The sequence below is a fragment of the Colobus angolensis genome, unplaced genomic scaffold (assembly GCF_000951035.1).
Source record: "Colobus angolensis palliatus isolate OR3802 unplaced genomic scaffold, Cang.pa_1.0 Scaffold109, whole genome shotgun sequence".
Taxonomy (NCBI): Eukaryota; Metazoa; Chordata; class Mammalia; order Primates; family Cercopithecidae; genus Colobus; species Colobus angolensis.
In genome coordinates, this window is record NW_012111919.1 from 6,807,522 (window position 1) to 6,825,416 (window position 17,895).

The following is a 17,895-nucleotide window of genomic DNA, read 5'->3' on the forward strand; positions in this document are numbered from 1 at the left end:
GATCTCCTGACCTCGTGATCCACCCGTCTCGGCCTCCCAAAGTGCTGGGATTACAGGCTTGAGCCACCGCGCCCGGCCGGGTATAGTGTTCTAAAAATGTCACTTACGTCGAGGTGGCTGATCAGATCTACCATATCTTTATTGATTTTTATTTTAGAGGGGTCTGGTTCTTCTATCAAATGCTAAGAGAGGGACATTAAAATCTTCAGCTGTAGCAGTGTGTATGTTTTTCTCTAATTTAGTCACTTTTTCCTCATGTATATTTAAGCTCTGTCATTGCCGGCTGTGATAATGGGAGACCTTGAATGCAAGGTAGCAAGAGTGGGAATTCTTTATGGAAAGGCACTGTTGGGTAGTGACTAGGGGTGTGACATTGTGACATGGGATGTGGGGACTTGTTCAGCAGGACATACTGCATAGGCAGACCAGTGATAGTAGTTAGACGTGCTGCTAAAGTGCTTCAGACTCGGATTGCTAACAGTATGGAGTATAATGATTTAAAAATAATGAATGTGATGCTGTTCTGATAAACACTGGAGAGAAAGAATCAGCAGGAGATTTTAATGGATTGAATATAGGAAAAGCAAGGAGAGCTGACTGAAGCAGTTCTAAGGACCAAGAGAGCTGGGAAAGTGGTAGTATGGTTGCTGGTGATAGCAGTGTATTTAGCAGCGACTTTAAGTGGTAGAGATGAGGATTTTCTTTTTGACCTAATAAATTTTGGATGTTACCTGGATATCTAAATATAGGCATCATTTTGTTAATAGTGAGAATTTCAAGATTGGTACAAGAGGATAAGAATTTCTACTGGGTTTTCATTGCATGCATACTATGAAATAATTGATTTCTGAATAATTGTGGGGTTAAGATTTTATATGTGGTCTTAGCTCAGATATTCCCCTAATGTATAAACTTTTCTTAATCACTCTTCTAAAGTATCTCTCCTAGTCAGTCTCTACTTCATTATTCTGTTTTCTTTTCCTTCTACTAGAATGTAAGCTAAAGGAGAGTGGGGCCTTTCAACTCTTTTGTTCACTGCTGTATCCCTAGCACTTGGTACAAGACAAATAAGCCTATCACATATTAGGCTTTTAATATTTGAGAATTGAATGACTGCCTGTTAGAAAAGAGAAAATATGTATACTGAGTAAAAGAAATAAAAAGCACATGTTTTATAATTTGATTTTAAAATACCTGTTTTTTTTTTTGTTTTTTGTTTTTTGCTTTTTGTTTTTCTTTTTTAAGTTAAGGTTAGGTCTCTGTTTATCATTCCTTACCCCCTACCCCCACTACTGTGCATGTCACCATATGGAAAGTGATGGTTACATGTGATATAAATTAGCACACTTTGTTATATAATTAAACTTTGCATCCCCCAAAAATGGAATTACTTATTAAAATTTCTAAGTACATATGCTGGTCACTACTTTAAAAGGTAATATGTAATTTAGAAATATGATAAAAATAAATCTAAATACTTGGAAACAGATAGTTTTACTGTTAACTTTAGTAGCTGTTCTTTGCTATCTTTAAGGGGTACAAAGAGCTGGTAAGACTGTCGTTGTCAGTTAACAGTGTGGTAGAGTAGATAGAACCTGCACATAGAAAAAATTAGTAGGCTGGGCGCGGTGGCTCAAGCCTGTAATCCCAGCACTTTGGGAGGCCGAGGCGGGCAGATCACGAGGTCAGGAGATCGAGACCATCCTGGCTAACACGGTGAAACCCCGTCTCTACTAAAAAATACAAAAAACTAGCCAGGTGAGGTGGCGGGCGCCTGTAGTCCCAGCTACTCGGGAGGCTGAGGCAGGAGAATGGCGTAAACCCGGGAGGCGGAGCTTGCAGTGAGCTGAGATCCAGCCACTGGACTCCAGCCTGGGCAACAGAGCGAGACTCCGTCTCAAAAAAAAAAAAATTAGTAATGCAAACAGTTATCTGATAAAGTGTATGCCAGTTTTAACTGTCACCTAAAGAGATTTAATATTTACCTTTTCTTGGTCCTTAGTAGAATGCCATCTTCTAATACATATAAAACCTATATTGGAAATTAAAATCCTATCTGAGTATCCTGCCATAATGTTTTGGAGATTTAGAACAACTTGGTTTTGATGGTCCTTAGTAGAAGCTTTTTGATTAAGTAGAGTTGTTCTTTAGGAAAGAACTAAACACTTGCAGTTTAGGTGTTAGGTTTAATTTTTAGCTTTTTGAGTGTGGATTTTCTCTGACATCTTGTTTTCTCTTGCCTTGTGGCAAATACAGAGAGAAATTGTGTTGCAGAATGATGATACAAAAATGCTCTTCCTCCAAGTAGTAGAGGCTAATCTAGCAGTTGTACTAGTTGTGCTTTAGTTTTCCTTCCTCCCTCTGTTCTCACCTTCAAATCTGTGCCTAATTCCTTATATTAATAATCTGGGAGGCCGGGCACAGTAGCTCACACCTGTAATCCCAGCACTTTGGGAGGCCAAGGCGGGTGGAGGACCTGAGGTCAAGAGTTCGAGACCAGCTTGGCCAACATGTTGAAACCCCGTCTCTACTAAAAACACAAAAATTAACTGGGTGTGGTGGCGGGTTCCTATACCCAGTTACTTGGGAGGCTGAGGCAGGAGAATTGCTTGAACCTGGGAGACAGAGGTTGCAGTGAGCTGAGATTGCGCCATTGCACTCTAGCCTGGGTAACAAAAGCAAAACTCCATCTCAGAAAAAAAAAATCTGGTATGTACCCCACCCTGTGCCATTATTCTGAAGCTCATGGGTTTGCATAGAAAAATTTGTAATGTTCTTTGACCAGTAATGATCAGAGCTTATTCTCTTTGAGCTTTTAACTATATTAGGATTGTTGAGTTAGAGCAGGCTCATTAATTCCATACATTAATTTTTTTAAATGTTGTATATCTACTCTGCTCCAGATTACAAATACCTGCGTGGAGCTTACAGTTGAGTGAGAGGGATACGCAATAAGCACATAATGACACAACAAATATGTAAATAAAAATAGTGGAAAAAATGTTGTGAAGAAAAATAAGAAAATGTCATGAAAGTACATGGAGGCTCATTTACATTACTGGGTTAAGAGAAGTAGAATTTTAGCTGAAGTTGGAAGAATGAATAGGAATTGGATAGATGAAGAAGGCATGAGGGATTATTCACAGCAGGTAATATGTTGTAGGTAAGGCTGTAGAGTAAGGAAGAAAGATTGGGGAATAGGAGAAACTTTTAATAAAGACCAGTGTGGTTAAAGCATAGTATGCTTTGGGGAGAGTGGCTATGCTGTGAGTTTTGGATTTTATCATAAGTGAGATAAAACCCTGTGGAAGGGGTGTGTAAGCAGGAATAGGATACTGGATTTGTGTGTGTGCAGGGGAATAGATAAGGTGGGGCTTGATGATTGAATATATAAAGTGTGATAGTGTAAAACTTAAAGGGTGGTGATATCTGGGATTTGGGTAGCAGCGATTGAATGGGTATGAAGGTACCTTTTTGTGGATGGGGAAAAGTAAAGGAGAGTAGAGGAATTTAGTTTAGAACTTAATAAATAGGCAAATGCTTGCAGGCACTTATAATAGAGCATTGAAAAAAGTAGCAACACTCTTTTGAGAATAGTTTGTCTTCAAAAGAGATATGTTTAAACTGCACCCAGAATTAGTAATATTGAAATCTACTAGTGCTTTCCTCTTTAACATGAATATAATGATGCATGTAAGAGTCATGAATATTTTAGATTTAGTAGTTGATACACAGACTTTTAAACACCCAGTTTATAAAAGTTTATATTCTACCTTTTTTCAAAAGGAACAAGAAGCAAAAATTAAGATATAACGAAATACTCTGGGTTGACTTCTTACTGTACTGTTTGAGTTTTTGGGGTTTTTTTTACACTTTATCATTAAACTTAGAATGTAAACTTTAATCTCTTCCTAGAAACATTGAGATTAGAAAGAAAAAAAAAAGATACCTAAAATCTCCTGAATATATGTTACTGAAACAGGAGGATATAATGAATAACTAAAGGAATGTGTGAAACGCAAGTCAGGGAAAAACTAAGGGAAAACATGATGCTGCCATCATTTATTAGAAAGGTGGCTGCCAAGTAGAAGACAAATTAAACTAAATTAAATTTAGCTGGCTATAGTCTGGTTATTATTAATCAGACACTTTCATGTTGTTTATCATGTGCCAGACACTGTTTTAAGTAACTTAAAAATATTAAATCTTTACTTTCTGAACAATTCTTGACTAGGTACAAGTGTTATCCCACTTTTTGTAGATGAGGAAATGGAGGCATGGAAAGATTAAGGTCAAAAAGCTATAAATGGAGTTGGACTCCAGAATCTATACTTTTCATCTTGGTTATAAGAAGGGAATGTGGTTACCTATAGGCAGATGTGGGTGACTGAAGCTGTTAATTTATTTCACTGGTGGGAAGTTTTATTGTATCAATATACCAGATTCTATTATTGATGGGCATTTGAGTTGTTCCTACTTTTTGCTCTTATAAACTTTGTTAGCATGAACGTTATTCTTCATATGTCTTGTTGCATGTATGCAAGAGACGTTCTCTGAGGTGGTGGTTCTCTTTATTACTGGTCCACTGGTGGAATTCTTGCCACTTACTAATGGTGCTCAGATATATTACTTGCAATTCTTGCTCTGGCCACAGAGCAACAACAGGTTTCATATCTTTCCAACATAATGCACTTATGTCTTCTAACAGCACTCATGAATTCTTAGATTTTTAAAGTCACCTAAAAAATTATGTGAATAAATGAGTTCTTTTCTGGAGAGAGACTGCAAGTTTTTCATAAAAGCATTTTGTAATCATAAAAACAATGAAATCACTTTTATTAAAGTGAAAGATAAAAAAATAAGTAAATACTGCTTGTCTTATGTGTCCATGTGAAGAGACCACCAAACAGGCTTTGTGTGAGCAACATGGCTGTTTATTTCACCTGGGTGCAGGTGGACTGACTGAGTCCAAAAAGAGAGTCAGCAAAGGGTGGTAGATTATCATTAGTTCTTACAGGTTTTGGGATAGGTGGTGGAGTTAGGAGCAATGTTTTGCAGTCAGGGGGTGGATCTCGCAAAGTATATTCTCAAGGATGGGGAGAATTACAAAGAACCTTCTTAAGGGTAGGGGAGGATTACAAAGTACATTGATCAGTTAGGGTGGGGCAGAAACAAATTACAGTGGTGGAATGTCATCAGTTAAGGCTATTTTCACTTCTTTTGTGTATCTTCAGTTGCTTCAGGCCATCTGGATGTATACGTGCAGGTCACAGGGGATATGATGGCTTAGCTTGGGTTCAGAGGCCTGGCACTGCTATTCTACTACAAAAAGCAAACAACTTTATTTTAAAGTCTATGGAAAAGTCAAATAAACTATACATGTATCGAATAATTTACAGCATTTTCAATGTTTACAGTGTTTTTAACATTAATATGGATGGTTTGATTTCAAATTTTATTTAAATCTTTTTCATCTTCAATTTGGAGAGCACGACTTGTGTCATCATTAAGAAGAAAGTTGGTAATATTCTTTCATCATTCTTTTATTAAAATCTTGCATTTTTTCACCCAAAATTTGATCTCATAAAACCTTCTTTTTCAGGCACCTTCTTTTTAAATTTTATTTGGGGTAAAATAATAAGTTACTATGGAATTGTAACTCCATGCCACCAAAATAATTTATAATTGCCATTAGTGTTAATGGTTTATTTATAATGACTCACTGCTGGATGGCAGTATAGCTAACCTAAACTATGAGTCCCAGAACACTGGGAATTTTGACTAACTTTGTTCTTTTCTCTCCCCATCAAAAAGTATATCCTAAAGAAGATAAGTTAAAGCCACATTATAATAATCTTGAATCTACTCTAATTTTAAGTAAATAATATGTAAATCATTGGTATTTTAATTGTTTTTGATAACAAACTTAAATCACACCTCACAGTTAGTATACCAGGGTGAGAGAATTTACTGTCCTTTAGGTATATAAATACTGTACTCTAGTTGGTAAGTTTGTTTTTTTACTTCCTTACAAGAGAGAACATTAAGCGATACTTAGATAAAATAGACTTAAGAACAGTGATAAAAAAGAGAGAGAACATTAAACCACAATTTCTTTTGACAGACATATCATAAGGCAGTAGTTGGTAATGAAAGATGGATTTTTTTTCCTGCCTTTTAAAACTCACAATCCATGGTTTCAGCTTGTGTGTACAGAAGGACATTCTCTTGGTCGAAAGCTGGTTCTTTTCCCAAACCTTTCCAATAGCCTTGCTGCCTATGGTTAACTCTATTTCTGTCATATAATTCTTTATGTTATTGAGTAATTTCTGTTGCTTACGGGTTCTCAAAAATGTCAGGAAAGTGGATATTTAAATTCTCAAAAAGATTAAGGTGATAATATATACATGAAGTAAAAATTTTTGAATAATTACAAAATAACAGGAAGATTGAAATAAATAAAATGTTAGAAATAATAATATATAGTCTTTGATTTGGGGTAAAAGTGGTAGATTGAGCACTTAGTATTGTTCCCTCTCAAAACAACAGTTTAGTTAAACAACAACAAAAATAGGATAAGTAAGGATTTTTAAAAAGTCATAAATCCAGGGAGACTAGGAGAATGGGAGGGAATATGACAAATTTTTTGAAGGGGTAGAATAGCTGGTATATAGTAGTAGCAATCTCACTAAACTTGAAAAAGCCACTTTTAAGGGAAGAAATCTGATGACCAGTTGAACTGATACTGGTGAATCTTCAAAAGGCTCAGATATTATATATTATGTAACTCTGGAAGTTAAGAAGGGAAGTGAACTAAAATGAGGAAGATGGTTTAAAAGCTTTTTAAAAAGCCGTTAGTTGCCCTGATCTCCTTCTTCTCTCTTTGTCACTGTGCTTATGCACTTCTCCCATCCTGACAGGTGGGAGACTTGAGGTCCATCTTACACGTTAAAACAGAGGGTCTCTGGGCTAGTGGACACCAGTCACATTGAAGGTGGAGAGGAATTGAGTATTGACATTTCCAATGCTCAGAACTCCTGGCCCCCTTCTCTGTTACTGGCTCCCAAATTGAAAACTAGGCCCTTTAACATCCAGGCAGGAAACAGGAGGAATCTTTTTGAGAATCTCACCGACTCAAGGAGAAAAATCTAAAGACAAAAATAACTATACATAAATACTGTACTCCACTTGGTAAGTTTGTTTCTTCTAGGGGTATAGATTAACAGTGTGAAACTACTTTACCTGTATACAGGTGTTTGAAAAATAAGCTAAGCATTAGAAAATGGGAGCCAGGTTTCTCACATAAATATCTGTGTCCTCACAAAGAGCCTGGACAGATTGCCCTGTTGTAGGGAAGGTCATAATCGATAAGCCCCATGTATGTAACTAGAGCTTTCAGTCAACTTTGTGTACCCAGAGAACTGAATACCACTGGGCATCTGAGGAAAGCTTCTAATATGAATAACAGAAACCAAAATAAGCAAATAGAAAAAAAAAATGGAGAAAATAGATCATGCCACCTAGAAAACTTTATGTATATGTATGCATGTACACACATATAAACATATACAGCCATATATAGATACATATACATACATACACACACATGCACACGTGTATGCAAGTACCCAGGTATGTACATGCAGAAAGACTGGATGCTGCACCTATAAAGCTAGAATGAGATATTTTAAAAAGAACATTCAGAGAGCAAAAAAGAGTTTTTACCAATTGAGAACATATAGTAGAAAAGAAAAACTCAAAGAAATGTTGGACAATAAGTTGAGGAAATTTTTCTAGAAAGTAGAGCAAAAGGGCAAAGAAATAATAAACAGAAGATAAAATAAAGATACTAGTCCAGGAGGGCCAACTTTGTATTATTAAACATTCCACAAAAGGGAAAACAATAAATGAAAAGAAAGAAAAAATGAATAGTATAATTCAAGAAAATTTCTCATAATTGAAAGCAAAGTGCTTATTGAGTGTCTAATGTAATGGATGAAAATAGACCAATACTCATTTAAAGAATAGGAAATATAAAAAGCAAACTTAGATACCTAGGCTCCATAATATTCAGGGAAATGCAAATTGAAAGGAGATACTGTTTTTCATCCATTTGATAGGGTAAGAAAATTAATTATATCAAGAATTGGGAAGGATATGGGGAAAAATGGCTCTCTCAAACCACACACTCTGGTGGAAGTCTGAAACAATTATTTTGGTAAACGGTTTGCCAGATGGCAAGTGGAGTTGTACATATGGAAATATTACAATCTAGAAATTCTACTTCTGGATATTGCCATTAGAAATTCTTGTACTTACGCATATGAAGATCTGAACAAGATGCTGTGTATAAGAACATTCATTGAGCCATTATTTGTAATAATAAAAACTATGGACAACCTAAATACAGAAATGGCTAAGATGTGGTATATTCACATACATATATGAACAGAACACATGCACACTTCAACATGGATAGAACTCCAAAACATAATGTATGAAGTCAGCAAAATGCAGAATATGTATGGTATATATACATTTTAAACGTGTATTTCAAAACATAAAACATTACATTGTTTATGGATATATGTATGTCTAAAAATGATATAAAAAATTGACCAGAAGGATATGTACCAAATTCATAATAATGGTTACCTCTATCAAGGGGAGGGGGAAGGAACAGGGCGGGCTCTGAGTATGGGGACTTTAGCTTTATTGGTGATGCTTCATTTCTTTAAAAAGAAAATAAATACATCACAGTGTTTACTATTGTTACTTCTGAGTAATAGATCTATAGGTATTTAGTTGTTGTGTTTTTCTTTATAGCTTTAAGTTCTGGCCCTTTGCCTAACTCCAAAATAACAAAGCAAGAGTTTTTTCTAGATTTCCTTTTATGTGTTAGGTACATTATAGGCAGTCTTCTGTCACCTTGCTTTCTCATCTGATTCGTAAATGGGAATTGAGGTACTGCATTAGCCAGTACATATGACAAAATCTCGCATCTGAAGCAGACAATGAAGATAGAAAGGCCTTTACCCATGAGAGACAATTTAAAAGGAATTGGAAGCTTCAGGCATGTCCAATAGCTGTGGGGGTTTATTAAGGGTTTGCTCCATCTGTCTCAGGTCTCCTACCCTGGATTCCTAGGGGAGGAACACCCCCCCGCCCCCACCACCGAGACAAGATCGTGCTCTTTTGCCCAGGCTGGAGTGCAGTGGCACAATCATAGCTCGCAGCAGCCTTCAACTCCTGGGCCCAAGCGATACTCCCATTTCAGCCCCTCAACTGAGTAGCCAGGACTACAGGCACACACCACCTTGCCCGGCTTATTTTTAAATTGTTTTGTAGAGACCGGGGCTCACTTTGTTGCCCAGGCTGTTCTCAAACTCCTGGCCTCAAGTGATCTTCCTGCCTGGGCCTCCTAAAATGTTGGGGTTACAGGTGTGAGGGACCCTATACCTGCCCTAGAAAATACTTTCAAAATATCGAACTTTGGATTGCACAGGTGATCATGTAATAATTACTAAATAATTAATATTTTAAGAATAATCTTACTGATTCCATAATAACAAACATCAGATGATCTGCATCATTCTTTTCCCCCTATTCCTTCATAGTTCTCCTTTTTTGGTCTCTATGTGTCACCTATCTCTTGGTTTTTATATTTTTCACTTCTCACCATCTGCATATCTTTTTTGAATATGGATTCATCATGTACTTTTCTGCCTTCGTGCAGTCCCTAAGTGACTGTGCTCAGCCTCCCATCAGCATGGTTTCCCTGTTCACTTGCATGACTGGCCATGAGTTCGTCAGCATGAGCAAGCTGTTCTGGGGACCCTGAATCATTAGTAGGAATCCATCTGACTTTAGTTACTGCTTGGTTTTGAAAAAGTACTTAAAATAAATAAATAAATGTACTCATGAAAACTCTCAGGTTTTATAAAAGATGGTGGTATTATTTGGCTAACATGGTAAAGTACACAAATGATATTCGGGAGTGCCTTTTCTTGGAAGTCAAATAAGAAGACAGAACCTGGGTTTGTGGATGACTATCTTTGCCATATATATAGACTACTTATCAATCACAAAGTAGTAATCAAAAGGAATGTCATCCCCTATGAAATGTTTTAGGGCACTAACTTTATTACAAATGCGGTAAACTAGACATATACAATGAGAATAATGGGCTAATCTAACTATAAATCCCTTTCTTTAATAGTTTAACTATAAGCCAATATGAAGAGCTGGAAGTTTAAGTTTCTTTGAGTTTTCGAAGTATGAGTTTAAGTCAAGGAAAGAAAAAATTATTGAAAATATAAAAACATTGAATTTGGAGGGGCAGTAAGAGGTCAGGATCCAATTGATAGGGGCAATTCAGTTTGCTGACATTAAACATTCCACCTTAATATGGAATTCACCATTGGGGAAATCATCATGATTTAGAGAAAATATAGTTTTTTTATAAAAAGCAAAAACCCAAAACAGACATTAAAAAACACTTACAAATGTATTGTTAAAAATAGGTTTGTATTTATTGATAGTAAAATACATCAGATATGCATAAAGTAAACCATTCATTTTCTTTTTGAATATATGAATTAATCTGGGAGTGGACTAACATCTTCACACTATTCAGTCTTTAAACCTATGAACATGTTAAATCAGTGTTTTTTAGATCTCTTTTTGTGTCTTTCAGCAAAGTTTTAAGTCTTGCCGTAGGTTTTATTAAATTAATTCCTAAGTATTTTGTTTTTGATGCTATTATAAATAAAAAATAAAATTGTTTTTAAATGTTATTTTCCAATTGTTTGCTACATTTATATAGAAACAATTGATATTTGTATATTCACCTTGTGAATTCACCTTACTAAATTCACTTTATTGTATTCACCTTTGTATAGTATATTCACCTTGCCAAATTCACCTAATTCTAATAATTGGTTCTCAGATTCCTTAAAATTATTGACCAAAAATCCATTTTTAAATAAATAAAGACAATTTTAATTCTTTCTTCCCTAACTTTTATTTCTTTTTCTGGCCTTTTTTCCCTGAGTAGGAGCTGCACTATATTCAATACAATGATGAATAGAAGTGGGGAGAGTGAACATTCTTGACTTGAACACAGTATTATGAGAACTTGCAATATTTTACCATTGTATAAAGTACTAGCTGTAGGTTTTTCATTTATCCTCCTTATCAGATTGAAGGAATAACTTTTAACTTTCAGCTTACTGAGAGTTTTATCATGAATGGGTGCTGATTTTTCTCAGATGCTTTTTCCACATCCATTGGGATTTTTTTTAAGATTCTGTTAATATGGTAAATTGTTTAGATTTAAATTTTTTATGTTAATTTTTAAATTTACAAATAATAATTGTACATATTTATGGGCTAGATAGTGATGTCTGATACATATAATGTATGGCTATCAGCTCAGGGTAATTATTAATAGCCTATCCATCATCTCACACATTTATCATTTCTTTATGTTGCACGCATTCATTATCTTCCTTTTAGCTGTTCGAAACTATGCAATATATTGGGGTTGTCTGTTTTGTTTTGTTTTTTGAGGTGGAGTTTTGCTCTTGTCCAGGCTGGAGTGCAATGGCATGATCTCAGCTCACCGCCACCTCCACCTTCCGGTTCAAGCCATTCTCTTGCCTCAGCCTCCCAAGTAGCTGGAATTACAGGCGTACGCCACCATGTGTGGCTAATTTTGTATTTTTTAGTAAAGACGAGGTTTCTCCATGTTGGTCAGGCTGATCTTGAACTCCCGACCTCAGGTGATCCACCTGCCTCGGCCTCCCAAAGTGCTGGGATTACAGGCGTGAGCCACTGCACCCGGCTGAAACTACACAATATATTGTTTACTGTAGTTATCCAACAGTGGTATAGAACTCTAGGACTTATTCCTCCTATCTAGCTATAATTTTGTATCCTTCAACAGATCTCTCTCTATCCCTAACCCTCTTCCCCCTATGCTTCCCAGCCTCTAGTTATCTTATATTCTACTTTTATTTCTATGAGATCAACCTTTTTTTTTAGCTTCCACATAGGAGTGAGAACATGTGATGCTTAATTTTCTGTTCCTGGCTTATTTCTTCCAATTCCAGTCACATTGCCATGAATAGCAGGATTTCATTCTTTTTTATGGCTGAATAGTACTCAATTATGTATCTATGCTACATTTTCTTTATCCATTCATCTGTTGTTAGACACCCAGGTTGATTCCATATCTTAGCTATTGTAAATAGTGTTGCAGTCAACATGGTAGTGCAGATGTCTCTTTGATATACTGATTTCCTTTTCTTTGGCTAAATGCCAAGTAGTGGGATTGCTGTATTATATGGTAGTTCTATTTGTAGTTTCTTTTCTTTTGAGGAACCTCCATACTGTTCTCCATGGTGGTTCTACTGGTTTACATTCCCATCAACAGTGTTGAAGAGTTCTCTTTTCTCCACATCCTCATCAGCATTTGTTATTTTTTGTCTTTTTGGTAATAGCTATCATCCTAACTGGGATGAGATGATTACCTCATTGTGGTTTTGATTTGTATCGCCCTGATGATTAATGATGTTGAACATGTTTTCATATATTTGTATGACTTCTTTTGGCCATTTGTATGTCTTTTGAGAAATGCCTGTTCAGATTATTTGCCCGTTTTTTAAATCAGATCATTGTTGTTGCTGTTGAGTTCCTTGTATATTCTGGATATTAATCTCCATCAGAATATTGGTTTTTGAATTTTAAATCCTTAGGTATACCACTTGATAATAGTCTATTCTTATATATATCTAGATTCAATTTGATTTTTTTTTTTAATAAATCTGTACTCTTGAGGCTGATTTTCTTTTCTGTTAATATCTTTGCCAGGTCTTAGTATTAGGGTTCTGCTAGCCTAATAAAACACATTGGGAAGTATCCCTCTCCTACTTTCCTGGAAGTGTGTAAGATTGCTGTTATTACTTCCTTAAATGTTGGATACAGCTTACCTTTGATGCCATTTGGACCTGGAGTTTTGTTTTGTTTTTAATTACAAATGTATTTAATACATACAGTCTGTTTCTTTCTGTGGTTATTTTAATAAATAAAATAAAAAACTTAATTTTTTGAGATTTTTCATTTTATATCAGTTACTGAGTTGATTTGTATAATGTTCAGAACACTATATCTGTATGATCTGTGGTGACATCTGTCACATTTCTAGTATTAGTAATTTGTGTTTGTAACTTTTTCTTGATCAGTCTTGCTAAAGTTTTATCAATTTTTTACCTTTTCAAAAAAACAACTTTTAGTTTTAGTTGTTTTCAGTTGTCCATGTTTATTCCATTGATTATAATATTAAATGTATTATTTTTAGTTTATATCTGTGATTTTGAACTTTTTAAAAACTGTAAGCAGAGTATAGGCCGGGTGTGGTGGCTCATGCCTGTAATCCCAGCACTTTGGGAGGCCGAGGTAGGTGGATCATGAGGTCAGGAGTTCAAGACCAGCCTGACCAACATAATGAAAGCCCGCCTCTACTAAAAATACAAAAAATTAGCCGGGCGTGGTGATGGGCATCTGTAATCCCAGCTACTTGGGAGGCTGAGGCAGGAGAATCGCTTGAACCTGGAAAGCGGAGGTTGCAGTGAGCCGAGATTGTGTCGCTTCACTCCAGTCCAGGTGATAATGGGAGACTCTGTCTCAAAAAAAAAAAGTGTGTGTGTGTGTGTATGTGTATGCAGAGTATAAATGCAGCTTCAGAGTCATTCAACTAATGTTGATGTCATTTGTTTACTTTATTTCAGTTTCACTTGTTTGCTAATTTCCATTGCATTTTCTTCTTTCACTGTAGGTCATTAACAGGTATGTTGTCAAAGTTCTACCTATTTAAGACTTTTCTGGATATGTTAATGGTTTCTAATTCCATAGTAGTGAGAGAACATACCCTTTAAGATTTCAGTCTTTAGAAATGTGTTACATAAAAAATGGTTCACCATTTGTTTCATGTTGAATAATGGTTTCATGTGCACTTGCAAATAAATGTACATTTGCCAGTTGTTGGATGTACTGTTCTATGAATGTTCATTTAGGACAAGCTAGTTACCACTGTTCTTCAAATCTCCTGTTTCCTTACTGGTTTTTAAAAATCTAGCTGTTTCATCTATTATTGAGAGAGGAATGTTAAAATCTTCAATGATATGTAGGATTTTTCTGTTTCTCTTTTAAGTTCTGTTAGTTTATGCTTCATTTATTTTGAAGCTCTGTTATTAATTGCATAACTTATGATTCTGGCTGGGCATGGTGGCTCACACCTATAATCCTAGCACTTTGGGAGGCCACAGTAGGAGGATCACTTAAGCCTGGGAGCTCAAGACCAGCCTGGGCAAGACCCCATCTCTAAAACAATTAAAAATTCTTTTAAAATCATGATTCTGTCTTCCTGATGCATTAACTCTTTTATGAAACTTCCCTTTTTTTTTTTTTTTTTTGTGAGACGGAGTCTCGCTCTGTCACCCAGGCTGGAGTGCAGTGGCGTGATCTCAGCTCACTGCAAGCTCCGCCTCCCGGGTTTAGGCCATTCTCCTGCCTCAGCCTCCCGAGTAGCTGGGACTACAGGCGCCCGCCACCTCGCCCGGCTAGTTTTTGTGTATTTTTTAGTAGAGACGGGGTTTCACCCTGTTACCCAGGATGGTCTCGATCTCCTGACCTCGTGATCCGCCCGTCTCAGCCTCCCAAAGTGCTGGGATTACAGGCTTGAGCCACCGTGCCCGGCAAAACTTCCCTTTTTATCTTTAGTTACATTCCTAGTCCTGAAGTCTACTTTTACTGATATTTATATTGCTTTCTTATGTTTGCTGTTTGTGTAATATATTCTTTTCCATTTTTTAAACTTTCAACCTATTTGTATCTTTATATTTAAACTGTATCTCTTATTGACAACTTATGGTGTGGGTTTGCTTTTTCTCTAGTTTCCATCTTTTAATTGTAATGTTTATTTTATATTTAATGTAATTAATATGGTTGGGTTTAAGATACCATTTGTTCCTTGTTCTTCTTTTCCTACTTTCGTGCCTTCTTTTGGGTTAACCAAATATTTTTTAGTAGAGTACTGATAATTCCTGTTAACTTTTTAGCTATACTTTCTTATATTTTCAAATTCCTTATAACCTTTTGGACACTACTCTTTTATAATTTTTAAGTGGCTGCTCTAGGAATTAAAATATATATCCTTAATTTATAAATTTATTTATAGTTAATGTTGTAATACTTTATGTGAAATTTAAGAGACTTGCAACAGTATAATTGCATTTATACCTTCCCATCCTTTGTGTTATTATTGTAATATGATTAACATTTAATACATTACAAATGCCACAATATTTTATATTTTTAATATATTTTTATATAATCACTTATCTTTTAAAGAAAGAATATGTACATCTTTTAAAGAATAAAAAATACATAGTCCTTTTTATTTACCCTCGTATTTATGATTTCTGATGCTTTTGCTTCTGTTTTGTAGATCTGACTTTACCTAGCATCATTTCTCTTTAGCCTGAAAAAGTTCCTTTAGTATTTCTTGTATATTAATCTTACAACAGATTATGTTTGGTTATGTTAAAGTGTTTTTAATTTTGCCTTCAGTTTTTTGAAGGATATTTTTGCTGGATATAGAATTGTGAGTTGATAGGGCTACCCGCCTTCAGTATTTTAATGGAAGAAATTATTCCATTATCTTCTTGCCTCTGTTGTTACCAATGAGAAATCAGTTACCATTTATATCTTTGTTTTCTTGTATTTGATGTGCTACCTTGACCAAGCTAGTTTCAAAATTTTATGTTAATTTTTTTTTAGTGGTTTGACTCGACTTTGCCAGAGTTGATGTCTCTGTATTTGTTCTGAGTGGGATTTATTGAGACACACTGGATCGGACAGTTCATTTTTCACCAAATTTTGAAAATTTTCAATCATTATTTCCGCATAATACTATTTCTGCCCCAGTATCTTTCTCCTCTCATTGGTATTGCCGACAGATTACAGAAGGCGTGTGTGTGTGTGTGTGTGTGTGTGTGTGTGTGTGTGTGTGTGTGTGTGTGTGTGTATGTTTTCCCCAGATTATAGAAGGGGTATGTGTGGTTGTGTGGTTTCTTTTCTCTTTCTTCTTCAGACTGGGTATTATTTTCATTTCAAGTTCACTGACTTGTTTTTCTGCTGTCACAAATCTACTGTTGTGGCAGTAGAATTTGCCACAGTAGAATTTGTTAAGTCTGGCCAGTGAATCTTGAAATTTGCTATTGAATGATCTAGCTCTTGAATTTCCGTTTATTTCTTTCTCAGTTTCCATATGCTGCCAGTATTTCTCATGTGTTTACCCTTTATATATATGTATATATATATAATCTTTAAACATATTTATAATAGCTACTTTCACATCTTTGTTAGGTATTTCCAACACCTAAATCAACTTGTGGTGTGCTACTGTTGACCACCTTTTCTCCTGATCTGGAGTTACATTTTCTAGCTTCTTTGCATGTTTAGTAATTTTTTATTGCATACTGGATGTTGTGGATGACATTGTGGATTGTTAACTCTTTTTGAAGAGTATTGATTTATCTTCTAGTAGATAGCTACATTACTGGCTAGTAAACATACACTTAACTATACAACCCAGCAATTACAGTCCCGGGCATTGAAATGAAAACGAATGTTTTTACAAAAGCCTGTACACAAATATTCATAGCAGCTTTATTTATAATAGCCAAAAACTGAACACAACCCAAATGCACTTTACAGGACAAATAGTGAAAAAAAACTGTGGCACCACTGTACCATGGAGCAATAAAAAGGAATGAACTATTGATACATGCACCAAACTGGTTGGATCTCAAGGGCATTATGCTGAGTGAACATGTACCCTAGAACTTAAAGTATAATAAAAATAATAAATAAAATAAATTTTGAAAAGCCAACCTGAAAAGATTCCATGCTATATGATTCAATTTATGTAGTATTCTCAAAGTGACAAAAATTATAGAAATAGGGAACAGATTGCAGTTGTCAAGAGTTAAGGAAAGGGGAAGGGGGATGTGATTATAAACAGCATGAAACAATTCACCTGTGGTGATGGAGCAGTGAATCTCGATTGTGGTATAGTTATGTGAATCTGTACATGTGTTAAAATGTCATAGAATTGTAAAAAAGACATACAAAAAATGAGTGCGTGCAAAAACTGGCAAAATTCAAGTAAGATCTGTAATCTAGTCTACTCAATTTCCAACTTTCTTTTAGCTCTGATTTACATTCTTTAATGCCTCAAGCCAATAAGACTGTGGTTTTCTCCTTTAAACCTAGCCTCTCTGAGCTTAAGTGGGAGTGCTGGGAAGAGTTCCCTTCCAGGAGAGTCTCATAAGTGTGTATCTCACTCAATATAATTCCTTTCTTTCAATGGTCAGAACCCCTACAATTTCTGTCTGCTTTGGTCACTTTCCAATTTCTTCAAATAGTTGTTTTTTATATTTTGTCCAGAGTTTATAACTGTTATCTGTGGGCAAATTAGTTCAATATAAGGTAGTTCATCATTACTAGAACCAGATGTCAACTACCATCTTTTTGAAGTATTACAAATATAAAATGTTTGTAAACTTTTTCAGTTAGAAATTTGAAGATAAAATATTATAGGAGTGTTACATAACTAAAGAATTATGTGATAACTGAAAATATGAAAAAATCAGAATTTGTAAGTAGGAAAAAGGATATATATACAAATGCAGCCAGAAACAACTTTTAAAAGACATATAAATGAGTCCTTCAGAAGTTTAAGAGTAGAATGCAGCCGGGCGCGGTGGCTCAAGCCTGTAATCCCAGCACTTTGGGAGGCCGAGACGGGCGGATCACGAGGTCAGGAGATCG

The 17,895-nt window shown here is 35.4% G+C and overlaps 1 protein-coding gene across 1 annotated transcript in view; it reads left to right on the forward strand.

Moving 5' to 3' along the window:
- The window catches only part of NCOA1 (nuclear receptor coactivator 1), a 278,111-nt gene that overhangs the window by 129,100 nt on the left and 131,116 nt on the right, over positions 1–17,895 (forward strand). The gene's annotated exons all lie outside the window — the stretch shown is intronic.